Consider the following 20,147-nt stretch of genomic DNA (forward strand, 5'->3'; position numbering starts at 1 on the left):
TATCGTCGCGATCGTAGAACAATGACGGATGTGCGAAAAATGCGACACTGAATTTCTTTTATATTTGGTCTTGAAAAAGTTACATTAGGCTTCGAAAAAAATGTGTATAACGAAAGCACGTATTAAATTATAAACTTTTCTGCTCTCAGGTCCTGACATAAAATGTCCAAAAAAAATTTTAAACCGCGCTTATTCAAATTGGCGAAATGGCTAAATATTTGTTTATAAAAATGAAGACGCGTATATTTATATATTGTACGTAAAAAAACTATATCTCTTTTATATTCCTTAGCTATATCTCCTTTTTGTATCCATAATTTAAAAAAAAATGAAATCAAAATATTACAACAGAGATGAAGAACATTTAAGAAAAGGTAATATAGAAGTCTAGGCATCTATCTACAGGGCTTATGACCTGTCAATGGCTGGTTTAAGTGGCCACTTTACACACTGTGTAACATTCACCATTCTGCCTATATTTGAACATCTATATTCCTTCAATTCTTTCATCTGTTGATGTTTGTGAAGTTAAAGAGCTGAAATCTTTATTTATGCGGGTGAGATTCATCTTATTGAATTATTTCACCTAATTGAATTATTTAACTTCACAAACATCGACAGATGAAAGAATTGAAGGAATATAGATGTTCAAATATAGGCAGAATGGTGAATGTTACACAGTGTGTCAAGTGGCCACTTAAACCAGCCATTGACAGGTCATAAGCCCTGTAGATGCCTAGACTTCTATATTACCTTTTCTTAAATGTTCTTTATCTCTGTTGTAATATGTTAATATAAACAGCTCCCCAGGGAGTTGAATCCAGTCCTTGTCTACAAAAATTTGGACAAACTCAAAATATTGTTAAATCAAAATAAATTCAAATAACGATTTACTATAATATTATTATCCTTGGGGAGTGCGTTAAACACTTCGAGATATGATATGACTTAGAGATATATATTCTATATATATAATAAATGAACCTGGGCGAGTCTTGATTTTTCAATAAGGAATTAAATTAAAATCACTGTCTAATATTACACGCAATATTTCGTTGAATATTCGGCAGCCATTTTCTGTAGGATACAATTCGATCGATACCTTTGAAATTGAGTATTTCGATTTAAGCTTCTTGTTACGAAACTTCACCAATTAATTCAACATATACGCCGTAAAACGGTAAATTTATGGTATGGAAATTTTCTTCGGTTTTTAATTATTGATGGTAGTTTAGTCAGAAAACAGCGTTGTCGCCGCAAACCTGTTCTTTTCCATGCCAAGGTAAATAATTTATTAATCCACTGGCACTATTTCATACCAATTAAACATTATCTTTAAAGGACGTATTCCTTAACTATCAGCATTACTGGCGAGATAGCGCGATTCGTATATTTTAATCAGTCCGCGTCATTCTCTATTAATATTGCCGCAAGTCAGTTTGGTGTTTAATCCTTTTGCCTGTTGGCCAATAATCGTATGAAGTCAGTTATAATATAAAACTTCTAAAGTTGGTAGATAAAATATTAGATTTACAATATACACATGTTCATGACCCGTCTCTAGCCGCGCCATTTCCGTTAAATCGCTCTTAACAGATCTAGATAATAATATTAATATCCATTTATTAATCTCTTATTCCATAATAAAATTGGAATGTTTGTATGAATTTTATTTAAATTTTCTAATAAACAAACAAAACAAGCTTGTACGGCGTTATAATCAGGGAGAATATAACGCCAAGTCACCCTAACGTCACATAGGTAGAGTATGTTGATGTATTTCTCACCTTTAAAGTGTCCATTTTAACGTATTTTTTTAATATGATAATGCTACTTCTTTCTCGGTTGAAAATAGACTCAATTCAAGTATGCTTATTCCACTAAGCCATTTCAAAGATGATGGCCCGCCACTCACGTGTATCTTGACATTCATTCCTAGCCTGTTTTACATTAATTCATTTTGTCAAATATTTCCTTCGGTTTCGTCAGCTTTTGTCATGACCAGACTGGAGATTTTTGTTTATCCGATCGTGCCACATCTTTGTTAGTAGTCCTCGTCCTACGGTACCATTCATTCTCACCATATATATCTGTTTTACTATTCTTTCGTCATCCATTCGTTTTTCATGACCAAACCCTTTCTTAATATTATTAATCATACCCGTCTCAGATATGCACTCCTGTTTAAATTCATCGTGGATTTCCCGCACATAATATTAAAATATACGTGTACATTTTGTAACTAATATGACTTTTTTTTTATTGCAGTATCTAGGAACAGCTAGCCCTTCCATACTAGTAAACCTGGTGTTGTAATCATGTACCAACTTGAGTTTATACTCGGAGTGCGACGCATGCTGACAAATTAATTTGTACCAAAGTAGAGCCCTAACAGATAATTTATTTACAGATTTATACATTAATGATATTGAAATATTGTGTCTCTGGCGGTATACATCTTTATGTAGTAGCAATTTGATCATAGAATTTTGCAAGGTTTGAATAAAATTAATATTAGTTTCACTTGATAACCCCCAGGAAGTTATGGCGTATCGTATAATTAATTCAGAGAGAGATAAATAAATAATTCTCTTTAAAAATAGATTTTTTAACCTATATAAGGGAATATGGGAGTTTAGGCATTTAAAGGGCTTATGACCTGTCATTGGCTGGTTTAAGTGGCCACTTTACACACTGTGTAACACTCACCATTCTGCCTAAGTTTGAACATCCAAATTTCCTCAACTCTTCCATCTTTTGACTTTTGTGAAGTAAAATAGCTAAAAATCTTTATCATATGGGTGAGATTCATCCGGCTGAACCAATTCACCTACTAGGCAACGCCCGAAAACAATTTTCCAATTTTTTATACTTTTTTTAAAACTAACCAATGACATGTCATAAGCCCTGTAAATGCCTAAACTCCCACTCTCATTCCCATATCCCTTCTCAAAAATGTTTTTCCTCTCTGTTGAAACAAATATAAACATATACATATTTAAACAGTAAGTAGTAAAAAACAATTTTATTTTATATTTGTTTCCACAAAGTTAGTACTTCAAATATACATTTTACAAAATGTATTCCTTCATAACGTAATCAGCGCCAGACAGTACAAATTTTATTTGAAAATGTTTTGTCACACACACATAAGCAAAATTATTTAAAGATTTGAATGGATTGTACGTATGGTTACTTCAAAACAAAATATTACAAATATTTTATTTTAATTTTGGCTCTAGTTGCAATTAAAATCGCTGCCTTTGACGTTAAAATTCAGTAGATACGGTACGATTCTTTTGTGTAGATTATATCTACTAGTACGTAAATTCTTGGTATCACATTACGTATCGCCATTATTCTGGTACGGGTGCTCCAAACTCGCACAAAGGAGTAAATGTGGCGTTACAATACAAAAAATATCAGTGTAAAAGTGCGCATGTGCGTTGTGCGTTGTGCGTGCATGCGTGGCCAAGGCGCCTTGCATTGCGCGGGTCACGGACCGACCGCGAACCGCAAAGTGCAAGGACACGACGCGACGCGGCGGCGGCGCTACCCGACGGCGCGGCGCGACGTCACTACACAATAACGCCATTTGAAGGGAAGAGAAGGGATAGGCGTGCCGCATCGGCGATCTGTCGTAATCGATGTTTTTACCATTGCGAATATACGTAAAATAAAATGACAAATCGATTTAAAAACAATTCATTTTGCCTGCTAGATATTTTAACGTAGATGGAGAACTTCGTTTTTAATATTGAAATTAATTGGAACAGGGAGGAAAAACATTTTTGACAAGGGCATATAGAACTCCGGGCATTTACAGAGCTTATGACCTGTCGTTGGCTGGTTTAAGCGGCCATTTTACACACTGTGTAACATTCACAATTCAAACAGAACCTCCAATTCTAGGAACATAGTTAAAAAACAGTGTTTTTGGATTTTCGATAGATCAACAAAAAAAAACTTAGTAACAACTTGTTTCATAAAATTGAGTACATAAATAATAAATAACAAATAAATAAATCTGACATACTCATTTACTCATATTTTACTATTTTTTTGTATTTATTTTTAATTAAGAAGGTAAACATGAACATAAAATATAAAAGGAAAAATAATGAAACCGGCTTGTCAGCAGGTTTCTTATTTTTCCTTTTAAAAATTAATATAAACATTATTTAGTGCTAAAAGCATACGTATTTTTTACACAAAATTTATTTACAATTTTTTTTATTGATGTCTGTCAACATATAATAATAATCAATATAAAGCTTTTTACATATTAGCCATTTAATTCTTTTTTTCTTAAAAGTTTTTCTAATATTTTTTTTGCAGACCAATCATATTTTTTGTAAGTTCCTTGCCATTTTCTTTGCCTAAAATACAAATAAAGTGTATAATCAACCAAAAATTATCTTAAGGTACCGCATTTTCCCTATTGTTGTTAATGTATGAAAAACATTTAACCAAAGAAAAAAAAACGTCACTTTACCTAAACTAAAATATAACTTCAATGCTCGCGTGGACTACTATGGTAGTCTAAACGATTTAACGCCAAATCAGTTATTCGTGTGCTCTCGCTAAGCACCTGCGTAACACTGACTCTTAAGGTACACTTATTTGTCCTTAAATAATACACGGATGCTTATCTCGCAAATATCTACAGAACAAATTGAAACTATAACTGCAAAAATTAAGCGCTTAATACATTTTTTCATCCCACTTAGAAATATACTTAAAGTCCCGGACTTGAAACACCTATACCATGCACTGGCAAATTCTGTGTTGACTTACGGTCTAATTGGTTGGGGAGCTTGCACAAAAACCGCCCTTGAACCTGTAGCAATTGCACAGAAATCTTTAATCCGAGTCATCTTAAAAAAAACATTTCGCTATCCAAGTGACTTGCTCTTCAAAGAATTCAGAGTACTGAATATTATTCAACAGTATATATTGAGAACGGTAGTGGTTACACACATAAAGAGAGACATTTACCCAAGCGTCAACCACAACCATAACACAAGATACTCTAATAGGGATCTGATACTAAGTGAAGGGGTCAACACTGTTCTGGCATCGAGACAACACTATAACGTAGGCAAAAAGGTCCATAACCTTTTGCCAGAATCGTGGAAAGACGGGAGTGTTGTCAAGTTACGGAAGGTGTTGACCTCGCTCTTTCATGACATTGGTCGTAGGGAGTCAGAAAAGTTGATGCATGCCACGGATTGGAGAACCTTACTGGATGTCAAAAATAAAATATAAAAAATAAAGAATAATTTAAAAAATATATATTTATAGATGACAACCATGAAGTTTCGCATAAATAAATTGTCTATGTTTTTATGAATGTATGTATGTGTATGCGCATGCGTGTATGAACGTGTGTGTGTATGTACATATGTATATATGTGTATATTTATATATACATGTGTGTATATATGTGTATGTCTGTATGTATATGAATCAAAATGTGTATCCGAATAAGTTTATATTTTGTTTGTCTGTGCTCTATATTAATTTGTTAAGTATTATAATATATTAAAATGTAATTGCCTAGCTTGGAACGGGGTATGTACCCTTGTTAGCTGGGCAAAGTGAATATGGAATTGTATTTTGATAATAAGTGTGAATAAATAAATAAAATAAAAAAATAAAAAAAAAACAAATATCGATATAAGTGTCACCCTGCATTCCTATAGTAGTCCGCGAGAGTGTTAACCACCTAATTAAACTGTAATTTTAATGTCTATTTCCCTTTAGTTATATTCATACAAAATAAATATCACTCTTTGATACATCGTAGGTATACAAGGAAAACCGGTTAACTACGTTTTTGGCAAATTTAAGTTTTGAATACCATTAACTTCAAATTTTTTATCCTCTATCTACAGTAATATTTGAGTTTGTCCAAATGTTCATACTATCTACAGGTTTTATCGGTCAAATGATATTTCCGCCATTAACTGAGTTTCAGAAAATTGCGGAGCTAGTAAAAACGTATATATAGAATTTCTTCTCAAATCTTTACAAAGAAAATAACTTAAATGATTTTAAGTGATTATTTTTTAATTGAAGTTTATGTTTTTATTAATGAATATACAAGGAAAAACTGTTAAGTATCTTTGTCTGGTTTTTGTTACTAAACCAATATCACATCCAAAGTTTTTATTACAAGTAAAAACGACTACTATGTGAGTTTAGCTAGTTTTCATTGAAGTAAAAACATCTGCCTTAATGAAACCTTACTACAGCGAAAAACTATGTTTAAAAAGACTTGTTAAAGTCATCCAAAACAGGAGTCATTCCCGAAGAATTCCAACATTAGTACAAGAGTCTTTTCACTTCTTCTAATGTGATAAATGCTTTATCTGAAGATGACGACAGTGTTGAATTTGATATAACTCAAATTCAGTTAGACAATGTCACCGGCTAACTCAACCAGCACAAATTTCTTTACACGGGAAACCAGCTAAATGTGGATTTTATTTTTCTTATCCAATTTTTTGTTTTTAAATTCTGTCGCTGTTTTTTCAAATGAATTCTGTAATGTATAAAAATGTTATGAAAAATAAATAATAAATATAAAAAAAAAACAAAACCTGATTTTTAATGAACTACCAAACTTTAAAATTCAATTTACGCAAAACTGGCTTTTTGCAGTTAACCGGTTTTCCTTTTATACCCACGATATACTGGATACAATTTTTATATTTTTCATTTTATTTATTTATTTTAATATGTGATACATGTTTTTATTATCATTCCCATTTTACATACCGATATATATAGGCTATTTTGATATTCATTTATATAAATATCATATTTTTTTAACCGTAGTATTTTTGTATACACATATTCTCGACGATTTACGAGTATCTTAACTGTAAAGTGTAATTCACATCGAACCGCGTGTAATGAAATGCAAAGGCGTGCGCTAGCGACCACCATTTTGTGGATTGGTATGTTCAGCGTCATGTTACGTCCCGTTTACAATTACCTAACAGCCATCCCTAACTCTATGAGACCCTGGGACGCGTAACATAAACATTTTATTATAGGTGTAGGTACCGTTGTTTCGGTTGCCTGAACACATTCCATCATCCCTCGCAGAAGAGAACGACGGTAGTTAGGGATGGTACGCGCGTTGGAATTTATATTGATTCAAATAACACTCGATACTAATGGACGGGTGTAGTCGCGTTAAAATATCGTTTTATAACATTCAATATATAACACTACATATTTATTTATACTTAAACATTGCTTGTAAACTTTTTTTTATACAGAATAATGTTCCCTCTTGAATACATTAAAAAACTATTTTTGTGGAAATTATAAAGCTAATTTTTTAAAAATTTATAACAACAACAAACCATCACGCAATTTTCCCGTAGGGGTAGGCAGAGAGGATAGAACGCCATATCACTATGTTTTTTTTTTTTTTATAAAATAAGTATTCATATTTAGTAACAGGGAATCTATATAAAACTAGTGAATAGGAAAGGAAAACGGAGTGTTTTCTGTTTAGGATAGTTTCCATCTAACATGGCTCAGCCTATTCCAGGATGGAGATTTTTTATCTTTTAAAGCAGTTCTATACTAATATAAAAAAAAAAAAACAAAACTAAAACTACTTAATTACAAATGCCTAGTTCATCAAATGTAAGAAATTAAAAATCGTTATTTTACAAATATAAATTATATATATGTGCCAATAATACATGTTACTTAAAGATAAGTAATATAGTATAGTATATAATAAAAAACAAATTTAAAGTAATGAAATACATAAAAATATAAATAATAAACACACATACATACATATCTCGCTTCCTCTACATTCATACATCTTCTCATGCACGCACGCCGATTATTCCTACTTTTGACATGTCCATCTTCAAGTATTTGATGAACTTGATCGTGCCATGTCTTCCTCGGCTTTCCTTGTTTTTTGCATCCATTAACATTCACATCGTAGATCCTTTTAGCCGTTCTTTCGCTGTCCATTCGCTCTACATGTCCAAACCAACACAACACCCCTTTCTTGATACTGTCGATAATGCTAAATGATAATGATTTTTTTATTATTTGTTAATTGACTATTGAACTAAGCCAATTTAAAAAAAAAATCTTTTAATGTATGGTATTATCACATATTTGTTAATTGACTATTGAACTAAGCCAATTAAAAAAAAAAACTTTTAATGTATCGTATTATCACATTATAAGCGCTATGAAGTTTCATTTTGAAATCACTCCGCGTGTGACGTTACAGGTTCTCTTCGGTGAGTTCTGCCCTTTAGTGAATTAGCTACCCGTAAACCGGAAACCTATAATATCACAACATTATCATCGGTTGATTCAGATAAACTGGCGTCGTCGTTCAAAGTAGTTTTCATACATTTTCAAGAAACTACGTCGTACCATTTCATGTTCTTATTTTAACCGCGCGTATGAAAACGTTTTTTATATCCGATTTCCCGTAACAATGAATTTCCTGATTGCTATCACAGATGCACAGAAACATGCACATGATGACTAGACTAACCAAACGAGACATAACGTGACAAGATCTTGTCATATTTCTTATATAACCCTAACTAACTAACTAACTAACCATCACGCCATTTCCCCGGAGGGGTAGGCAGAGAGGATAGAACGCCACACCACTCTGTCCTGGCACACTTCCTTTGCTTCCTTCACATTCATACATCTTCTCACGCACGCACGTCGATTATTCCGACTTTTCACATGACCACTTTCAAGAATTTGTTGTACTTGATCATGCCATGTCTTTCTCGGCCTCCCTCGACTTCTACAACCAGACACATTCGCATCATAAATCTTTTTAGCCGTTCTTTCATCATTCATTCGCTCCACATGACCGAACCATCGCAAAAGACCTTTCTTAATTTTGTCGATAATGCTTAACTCAGCCTTGCATTCTGCTCTAATTTCGACATGAGGGGAACCTATCATACATTGTTTTTCCGCACATTCGCCTGAGAGATCGCATTTCAACAGCATTCAGTCTACTTTCGTCCCTTTTTTTCCAACTCCATGCTTCGCTTCCATACATTAGGGTTGGTACCAGAACTCCATTATGAACTGCTAATTTAGCCTCTTGCGATAGACACTTATTTGCTACGACAGACTTTAAGGCACCATTAACTCTGTTACCGGCACTAACCCTCCTTTCAATATCCTTGTCCATATTTCCATCTCTAGTAAACATACTACCCAGATATACAAATTCTTCGACCTGTTTCAAACTATCTCCATTTACTACAATCTTACATTCAGTCATAGTTACATTTCTTTCAAAGACCATGACGTTCGACTTTTGCACATTCATTAGCAAATCACTCTCCTTGCACACTTCGTAAACCTTTGTAACCCTAACTGGTTTTTAAAAATTATAAATAGGTACTTAAATAAAAAATTTAAAAATTCAAAAATGTGCTAAGGACGCGTTGCAATTATTTATTATGGATAACTTATATAGCGCCATTTTCGTAATAAAATACCTCAAGGGCGCTTTACATGGTGATGCTATTGTTAAGTTAATTTAATTGAAGCTTTTAAATTTGTAATTTAATTAAAATAATTTATTTTTCTGTCACGTGCTACGGATTTATTCAAATGATTTAGAGAACAAGTGGGTTTTAAGTTTTTTCCGAAACATCGCTTCACTTTCACAGCCTCGCACCTCTGCTGGGAGAGCATTCCATGCCATAGGGCCTGCGACCGCAAATGCGCGTTCACCAAATTTAGTGCGCTGTTATAACCACTTGACAATTGGCAGTTTTTATTGCTGTTGACTTCATATTTTATAAATATAATAATTATACAATTTTTTGTTGCATTCTAGGTCAAAATTAAATTAAAAAGGTGACCGATATTAAAAACATTACTCTTGCAAATGTTTTACTCCAGTAAAAAAAATATTCATTTAACTTGGATTCGTAATATGGAGAAACAAAACAGTTATTTTTCAGAAACATAAATATGGAATCATGCTTTACTTTATTGGTATTAAAATAAATTATTGTCATACTATATTAATTCATTAAAGTTTACAAGACTTTTTAGTGGTCGCATCCCTAATCACAGCGTGATCCTTGTGGCATTCTAAAGGATCACCCGTCGTACTGCGCACAAGTTTCGAGTATCCTTTCCCGCACGTAGTGCTAGATATTGAGTACTATGTGTGTTGGTAGGATGTTATGTGAGTGGTAAGGTTACAGTTGTTCGGTGGGTTAACATCCTGTGCGGATTCTATTACTTTATCATATTAAATATACTAATTAACTCCTGCGTCAACGTCTGCTGCTCACACGTCACAAAACAAAACAATGCATATATTTTATTTTTCAATATGTTTTTTTTTAATTTTTAACGAAACATACAATACATGAACAAGATATCATACTCCCAGAAGTTATGATAAAAAAAACATTTGGGACCGTACATAAAAAAAATCATTTTTGTCACAGTATATAATATCAGTTAATACAATCCAAAACAGTAAGAAAACATAATATAAGAAACATAACACACAGTATATTTTTAATTAATCGCTTCAAAATTATTAATTTGAAATATTTAGTACTCTGTAAATAGTTTTTTAATGTGTATTTATCTCGCGTGGTTTAAAATAATGATATTTCTGCATTTGTAAATCTGCGTACCTAGCGAGAATAATAATTAATAATAATAAATTGTATTTGTTTACAGAGAGCAGTAAAATCTCCACGTCTAAGTGATAAGGGGTATTAATGCGCAAATCAACATACATTATCTCTGTTTAAATCACGTCTGAAGAAACATCTCCTTTCCCTCCCTTATCTCTCCTCCTTTCCTTTTCCCTCTTTCCTCTTTTTTCCTTTTTTTCATTGAGTAATAGTTTTGATTTAAGGTCATTTATAAACAAATACGTTTATTTATATTTTTATGTATCTTTAGTTTTTTATTCTTTTTTTTATTGAATATGTTCTGTAACTCAAATTACAAAAATAAAACTTTTATTTTATTGGTTGGTTGGAAGAAATTACCATTTGGCAATAAGCCCGCCAATGTACAAATAACATTATGTACAAAAAGTTAAATAAATAAAAAAATATTCATAGTATAGTGTAGATATTTAGTCGATTTCCATTGTAATATTTTATATATCAGTATTTTGTTTTATAATGAAAATATTATATCTACAATATGTTCATATACCACTGATTTTCTCAAATTGAACGGTTTGGGTAGGTAGGAAGAAATTGCCCAAAGGAAATATGCCCGCCCTTATTTATATGTGTGTAAACTGTATATATATACATAAAGTGTCCAAATTAATAAATAATTCAGTAGTTCATACAATATATAATTCAGAAAGAGGTCTACGTAATCTATACATTTTTCCTAATTTCAATCCCAAATTAGCTAAAAAACATTGATAATCTTTTAACTCAATTTTAGTTTGTTATTTTAGTCTCCATATAGTACACCAAACAATTTTGGAATATGTAAGAGTACTTAACTAAAATACAGTGCCAATAGGAAGTTAACAGAATTATCTTCAATTGTCTACAAAGTAAAATCAATTTTTAAAACCGAAAATGTGAATATTGTGGAAAATTTTGAAGTAGCTCCCTCCGTCGGCAGCATATTATCAAACGTATTAAGCAAAAAAGATGTGTATATAAATACATGCGTACTTTTGTACAGAAAAGTTGATTTTACTTTATAGACAATAGAGCATATCACGTTTTTTTTATTTACATTTTTAAAGTAATAAGGTCTATGAAATACTGTCCAGCAAAAAAAAATTTTTTTATTACTTAGTGGCGTAAAAAATGTTTTTAAATTTTGAATTTTGAAATCCCGCGAAAACTGCCATTCCATTGGCCACGCCCCTAATACGTCACGATTCCTGTTTATTTGTTCCTGACTATTCAAATTTGTTTAGAACATTGTCACGATTAATCTGCGCGCGCGTATATACGATATTAAGCTAAATTAGCTTAACGGTTTCTTGATATATTTGAAACACTGAGTATTTACATCTAAAATAAAGGTTTCACCATTTACATATTTTTTGCAAAAACCTGTAGCTTTTATTTTGTTCACATTTTAAAATGTATTCATTTTGTACTTCTTTTTTTTCGATTTTAATGACTTATAATATTTCGTAATAAATTAATGTGAGATCTAGATTTATTAGTTAAGTATACCTTGAAAACGAAGCTTGTGTAGCTTTGAAATCAGTCGGTAGAAAAATAAAAATAAGTAGTTTAAAACAATGTTGTTTTATATTTATTTTATATTAATGAATAACCACAAAGTTAGTGCTTCAAATATAAATTTTATAAAAAATAAGTTATTTTGGAAAACTGCCCTGTCTAAGATGTTCACAAGTTATCAACCAAATGTGTGTGTGTAGTGGTTAAGACGCTTGACTCGCCCACGAAAGGTTCCGGGCTCGATTCCCGGAAAGAACACAAAAATTAAATGTCAGTTTTCTTAAGCATCGATATTCTGTCCTTTTAATCACCACTGTAAATGCCCTCCTGGCCTGTTTGGTTTTTAAAAAATGCTATGAAGAATCGATCATACTTCGACACAAAAAATACGGTTGACTCTAGGATAAATATGTCTTATTATATTATTTTTGTGATTAAAGTAATTATTGGATTATTATTAACGTTATATTAATGATAGATATATAAAATGTTCTTCCAAAATATTTCCATAAACTAACGAAGAGATTTTGCTTCGCCCGAATAAGGTAAACTTTATCCTGAAGATAATTTCCCGTCGTAAATTTAGTTATAAAGTCGCGGTGTTGTGACGCAGACACGTCATAAAATGATAAAGTGTAAAGATTAGGTACATCATAATATTATGGTGTCGTTGCAACATTCATTAGTTCACTTCAGCTTTACGGTCTAAGTCTAAAGCCATAATGGCGACTTCCATCCTTTATCTTGGCTGCATATTAGAGTGGCCATTATCCATCGAATAATGCCACCAAGGCAGATTGTGTTTCAACTAAAAACTAAACGTCATCAACTGTGTTATAAAATATTGCATAACAAAGCAGTAGTTACTTAAATTAATATATATTGTATCATAATGCACAAAGATATTTACGTTCACTACCGGTAATTTCTTATTTATTTATGTTATCTATAAATCGATGTTGGTATGAGTGTGCTCGATAGACTAAATAACTACTGTACCGATTTACGTGCGGTTTTTTGCAAAATGATGAGCTTTACGCTGGGCATATTTATAATTAAATCAATTGAATATTTTATCTAATCTGTAGAAACAAGTTAGAAGCGTAAATGTTTTATTCATCGACCAACCAGGGTTGTTACATTCGACGAGAATGCATATTATACTAAAATATTGGTAGGATGTTATTTTTTCGTATTTAAAAAAGTTTGTATTTGAATGTTCGCAAACAACATTAGTTTTTTATGGATCTCTCTCAGATTTTTTCCTTAAATTCTTTATAATTTCTACCCATTTATTTATTTTTTCTGGAATTTTTGGTAATGCCAAAAAAATATTAACTGACATTTTATACATTTTTGAAAATCGTATTACTCCATAATGGGGGTGCACACGGGGGGGCCTGCGACCGCAAATGCGCGTTCGCCGAATTTAGTGCGCTGTTTGCGCAGAGGTACGATAACTTTTCCTCTCGCCGTAGACAAAGCTCTAAGCGGGAGACGCCTGTCAGCTAGTTCATCTGAAATGCAGAGTTCCCTTATATATTCTGGAGCAGAGTTGTGCAGTGACTTATACATAAGCCGACAGAGTTTGTATTTCACCCTCTGTGGAAAATGTAGCCAGTGTAATTCCTAAAGTAGTGGGGTGATCTGACTGAACTTAGAGATTCCAAAAATAAGTCTCGCTGCAGCATTCAATACAGACTGTAGGCGAGTCATTTTATTCATTTGTAGACCTGCGTCGTCGGCCTGTTTGATTGATCACTTTGCATACTGTGTAACATTCACTATTGTCACTATTGGTAGGTTACTTCCATATTCATGTATGACATTTTTCATTCTCTATATTATGCGCCCGGTTATTAAATAATTCGTATGCGTGTTGGCCCACTATAAAGAATAATATTATGGAGATAACTAACGAAATCTATTGTTGGAAAGGGGAAAGTTTTTTTATAGACCAGAAATTTGATTTTTGTAGTGCAGTTACTCTCCTTTCTTATCTAGCCACATTATAATATTCCTGAATATTTTTCTTACTTGCCTTTATCTTTCCATCAAGTACCCTCCGTACATTTGTATAACAATATCTTTCCACACATAATATTGATCGAGTAATGCAATTTTTCTGCGTAGGTAAAATAACATATTATGCAGTTGAAAATACACAGTTTGTGTGAGTATGGGACAGGGGTTGAACATCCCTTCACACGACCCTAGATTGACAAATGTAATGAAAAAAGTTTAAACGTACGAACATATGGCCCCCATACAATAAACACTCTATACAATACTAGCACAATATACTTCTCCTCTGGTGTTCACTTAGCCGCATTGCCAGATCTATGAATTTCAAGATAAAAAATACGAATATATTTAGCATAATATGGATTAAATCAAAGCAAATGGCATATTTAAATTGAAAACATATAATTACAAACGCATAGTTGATATGGCATTTCAATTCATAGATTTTTAAACCTTTATTCTCTTATTAACTAGGTAACAAAAGTCTACAATGTATGCAAGGGAAGCGATTTGTTGATGAATGTCAATAAATTGAATGTGATGTTTTTGAAATAAATGAAAGTATGACTAAATGTGAAATCACTGTGAATGGGGTTACACTAAAACAGGTTGAGAAATTCGTGTATCTCGGAAGTATGATTACTAGGGATGGAATGACTGAGAAATATATTGAAAGGGGTGAGTGAGCATGTGATAACAATGTAATTTGTTTTGTTTAAATTTAATTTACAAACCAAAAAAGTTAAAATTAAATTTATTTCTTTATATAATCACTTTGTAAAGCGCCCTTCAGATATTATTATGAAAATGGCGCTGTATGGGTTATCCATTAAAATAATAATAATGATGAGTGCCGGGAACAGAGTGAACGGTGCACTGAAATTAACCTTGGCAAATAAATGTTTGTCGCAAGAAGCAAAATTAGCAGTTAACAATGGAGTCCTGGTCCCGACTCTGATGTATGGGAGCGAAGTATGGACTTGGGAAAACAGGGATGAAAGTATCTCTCAGGCGAATGTGTGGTAAAACTATGGACGATAGATGCACAAATGCCGAGATCCGTACATTAAGGCTGGGATTGAGAGGCTTATTTGTTTGTAACTATTGATTTGTGTACGGTTGTGCTGTTTTACTTAAGTGCAAATACTTTGTGGTTAGTCGATAATATATTTTTTAATTTAAGTAACAAGTAATTAAAATTGAGCTTTTTATTATTCTTTATTAAACAATTATAGAATTCATATTAAATATAACTTATTGTTTTGAATTGATTTTAACGTTGCTAACTGACGTTTTCGAAGTAATAATAAATAATTTTAGTCATTTGTTGATCTGTTTTTGAATCCCCAAATTCCCTGTATAATAATCTGAATTAATTATCTTTAATCGATTTTATGTTATGTTTGAAAAAAAAAAATTTGTCATTAATTTATATGTAGATATCAATTTAAATATAAACAAGTAGTTCGGGGACACGGTGTCTGTTCTCACACATAATACAAACAAAATTAAGTTTATGTCAAGGCCAAAAAATATAAAATTATTAATAAACGCTGCTCTGAGAACGTGTGAGCTTTTTCTCTCCAGAAAAGACACTTTTTTTCTATGCAATAATAGCGCGTAGTATATTTATTTTACCAGAGACATATGGCTGACCTTTAGAGGACATTCATTTTTTCCTTCCTGTTGTATAATGCTTCCATTAACGATTCCTGTCTGTAAGCATATTATATTTATTGCCATTTCCTGTGTATGGCTCTGCTTTTTTACAAACATTTTTCTGATCAGCAAAATTAATTTTATTGCGTGTTATTGTCAAAGTTTTCCGTTCTCTGAATGAATAAATATCGAAAGTTCTATAATCACCCTATTGTTTTGGCATTTATTATTATGAATCCATTAATCCTTAGCAAACATTATTGAAACGCCATTAAAATCCGCGTATCTATACCTATTTTCCCAATAAAGTTAAACAGTAAAATGTTTATGAGCCTTTGATGGCTGAAATGAACAAGTTTGCGCATAATTTATAACAATCTGAAGGCGTCGAACGCGATAAGTTTCCATTAACAATTACGCTTTGGCAGTTCATCTTCTCAGCAACATTGTAATATAAAGGAATACATTATGGTTGTATTCAACCGCTTTACTAGAATTATCTCTACACCTCCGTACGACCTTAGGCAAGGGGACCTTTTTTTTATCAAAGCCCCTTAGATAGACCATAAACACGATGGTAAAAAACGCGCGTGGATTTCAGTTAAATATTACTAGAAATAGAACACTCGAAATGTATAAATCTGGCAAACAGATAACATCCCCTTATGTTCTTTGAGCTATCTATGAAGGATGTTTGACTAAATTGTGTACATAATGTACACAGCATCCCTATTAAACCGTGAGAAGCATTTGAAATGATTATGTCAGTGTTACGAACGAATTTCATCAGTGTGTCATTGGTTACATAATAACTAGTGATTTTCTAGTATATATGCTCGAATATTACTTTTATCAATCTAAATGTTTTAAGCAACATTTGAATTTGTCAAATCTCATTCTTAACACGTAATTTTGAAACACGTACATCTAAATTCATGACAGGTGCTGAACAGAACTCGTAGATATGATTTTTTAATAGAATAGAAATCATCAAACATAAAGGAGATAGATTTTAACACGTCAAATCTACTTTCATCATACCCCTGTCCGCACCAGATGGTGCATAGGGCACTGCGTTGGCACATTAGAAGCAGCTTATATTTTCAGCACAGCCTTACACTTTAGACGCCAGTCCAGAAACATAGGTTCTGTCTGCTTTTGACATGAACAGACTTTAAATTTCCGTTTATCCGATCGTGCGATGCCTTCTTTGGTCGTCCTCGTCCCATGTTACCATTTGTTATTGCCATATATATCGTCTGACTAACTTGCAAAACTCCAATCTCCAAAAAAAAAATTTAACAGGAGGGTGAAAAAACAGTATAATTTCAACAAATTATAAATTTTTTTTTTGGAGATTGGAGTTTTGCAAGTTAGTCCGACGATATCTGTTTTACCTTTCTTTCGTCATCCATCCACTTTTTTAATATTATAAATTATACCTGTCTCAAATTTGCACCCTCGCTTGATTTCATCATTCGTAACCCCTTCATACATCGTTTTTGTCTTTTACAATATTTATTACATTATCACATAAACAAAAAGAAAACAGCAAAGGCATGTCCTGTGTGACACTGTGTGTGGTATATTACTGGGTCGGCTACTGGAATAATTCGATAGATACCAAAAATTTAAAAAAGTGTTAATATCAAAACATAAATGGACGGTCCCTACGTATACTACCGAATCAACATTTTGCGAGGTTTACAGGAGAGCAAAAACGAAGCTTGATATTTTTTTAAGATGCTGCCAGATACTGTCGAATTTCAAACGTGTCTATTGTATTTCAATTGAAACTTATCAAGCTTTGTTTTTGCTCTCTTGTGAAACTCGCAAAATGCAGATTCGATAGTATACATGGGAACCACTGAATAGGTAATATATCTGTGGTAGGGACCGTCGAAATTTTTGTTAATAAAATAAAAAAATACGTATCAATATATGCCGTTAATTCATAGGTATTTTATTAGGAGCCTATTTCCTCTACATTATCTACAATCCACCTGTTGTCTGTCTTTCGGCTACAGCTGTCCTTCCCTTCACATGGTCCTAATCCCGGGGACGGGGATCTCCTACAGGCAAGTTCCCTTCCTAGAATTCCGTACCAGAACATATCATTAGCTTGCCAACTGATCGATGGGTTCCGTCCTCCGGCGAGAGGCATCTGCCGGTCGGCTGGATTGTTTCGAATGTTCCCGAAACGATTCCTTCACATACGGCTGGTTGCATTTAATATGTATAAACAAACTAACGGATGATTGACATTCGCTTTCTCGTCTTGACTCTCAAATCGCGATAATAATCGCGTACCTAGGACTCGCCATGGACAGACAATTGAAATGGACGAAACACATAGACGGACGCACCAAAGTACTGGCATCTGGCATCATTTATTTATTTAACTTTTTGTACATAATGTATATTGCACATTAGCAGGCTTATTACGAAACATGTTCAATGGAAAATGAAATAAAAAGCCAAAGAGGAAAGGAGGAGTGATTAAGGAAGAGAAAGGAGATGTTTCTTCAGACGTGATTTAAACTGAGATAATGTTCTAACATCTTTGATAGTAGATGGGAGATGATTCCACAGTCGAGCCGCACGGGCACTATATGAGAGAGAAGATAGAGGAATTGTGAGTGGGTATTAAGAGGGTGTTTTAAGAATTAGAACGAAGAGGTAAACCATGAACTGATATGCTTTGAATTTTTTTCTGGGAGGTGTATGAGTACAGTCATTACCATAGCCTTTTAAGCCCAAATTAAGGTCTACATACCGAAGTAGGAAAAATTCATTTTGTACAAAGCCTATGTTAAAAGCAAACGGAGCTGCATAAAAAACTAAATAAATAACACACTTTTTTTAACATTATGGTTATCAAAATAAGTAGGTTATTTGACTTGGCACCAATGCTTAATAATTTTGATAAAAATATCAATCAAATTCCTTGGCTAAATATTTACTTCGTTTTATTTGCTAACTGCTAACTTGTGCTAAAGTTGTACTTCTCAATACTGTTACTATGTTGAATTCTCCGTGTGTTGTTTCCTCACCTTTTAGCTAATAAATTTTGCCTAATTCCAATTTCAATCCAATAACAAACATTCCCAACATAAAAATGAATTGTTTTGCAAAACTAGTTGTAACAATTATGTGTTGCATGTCTCTTAATATAAAACTTATCTGATCTACTTATCTCCCAAAAACCTTTAAAAAAAATGGTTTAAAAGATAAAAATGATGTAAACAATTTACAAGTCTTGAAAATGTCTACTTAGGCAGCGCTCGTTCGTCAAATAAAACAAAGTAAAACTTAACCGAGGAATTTAATCGATATTTTTATAAAAATCGTCACTAAAAAGTTTTATCAAAAACTATTTTAAAAAAACACAAATATTAACAATCTTGAGTTGCCTTAAACAATAACAACCGTGAGATGTGCTTGTCTGTTTATAGGATTCAGTTTGTAATTTAATAATATTTAGATCGTTTTATTATTGGTGGAAACAGTCCGTTTGTGCATTGGAGCTACAGCTGTTTATCAAACACGCGTACATTTCGCTTTCTCGTGTCCCTCGCCAAATTGTTTACAGTTTACATCCGAAGCTTTCAACGGCGCTTTTGGCTCCAGCCACTTTTTTTTCTAATAATAACAAACGCAACCCGATAACACGTCGATCCCTCACAGCTGCTCGTTTTTGTTTGGGGTGCCCGCGTGGTGCATACAGCCCACAGCCGACCATCCCCGCAAATTAGAAAAAATAGAAACGCATTTATTCCCAGCTCCAGGTATGCCGCTGTCTCTCGGCGATACAAAAGAATTTCTTTTCAAGCGCATCCCGAACTATTCGAATCGAACGACGGTCGACGCAGCGGTATGCGAAACTTTACGGAACCTTTACCGTGCAGGGTTGCTTGAACTCGTTTTTTGTCCGAGTTTTACACTTGTCCTCCATTAGGGGTTGTTGAACGTGTCCCTTCGCTGCTGAAGAAACGGCAAAACTGTGAGCGAAAAAAGTTTGTATACACACAGTGCGTCGGCGTGGGCTTATGGGTCATTGTGCTACGGGGTTATTGTGCCCTCGCTAAGATGGCCCCGTTGGAAGAACCATCGCGAAGTTCGTTCAACTGCCGAACTTGTGAATAATGTCTGTAAACAGTACCGATTTGTTGCACTCATGACCGGTTTGTCGATTCGAGTTTGTGTCACCGTTTAACTATGAAT

General features: G+C 33.1%; 1 protein-coding gene across 1 annotated transcript in view; it reads left to right on the plus strand.

Annotated features, from left to right (window-relative positions):
* LOC148283666 (ecdysone receptor-like) overlaps window positions 1-20,147 on the plus strand; it is a gene marked incomplete at its 3' end in the record, with an annotated part of 719,211 nt that overhangs the window by 533,539 nt on the left and 165,525 nt on the right. The window lies entirely within an intron of this gene.

This window comes from Micrasema longulum, unplaced genomic scaffold, assembly GCF_059751315.1.
Source record: "Micrasema longulum isolate JH-2025_06_02 unplaced genomic scaffold, ASM5975131v1 h1tg000214l, whole genome shotgun sequence".
NCBI lineage: Eukaryota > Metazoa > Arthropoda > Insecta > Trichoptera > Brachycentridae > Micrasema > Micrasema longulum.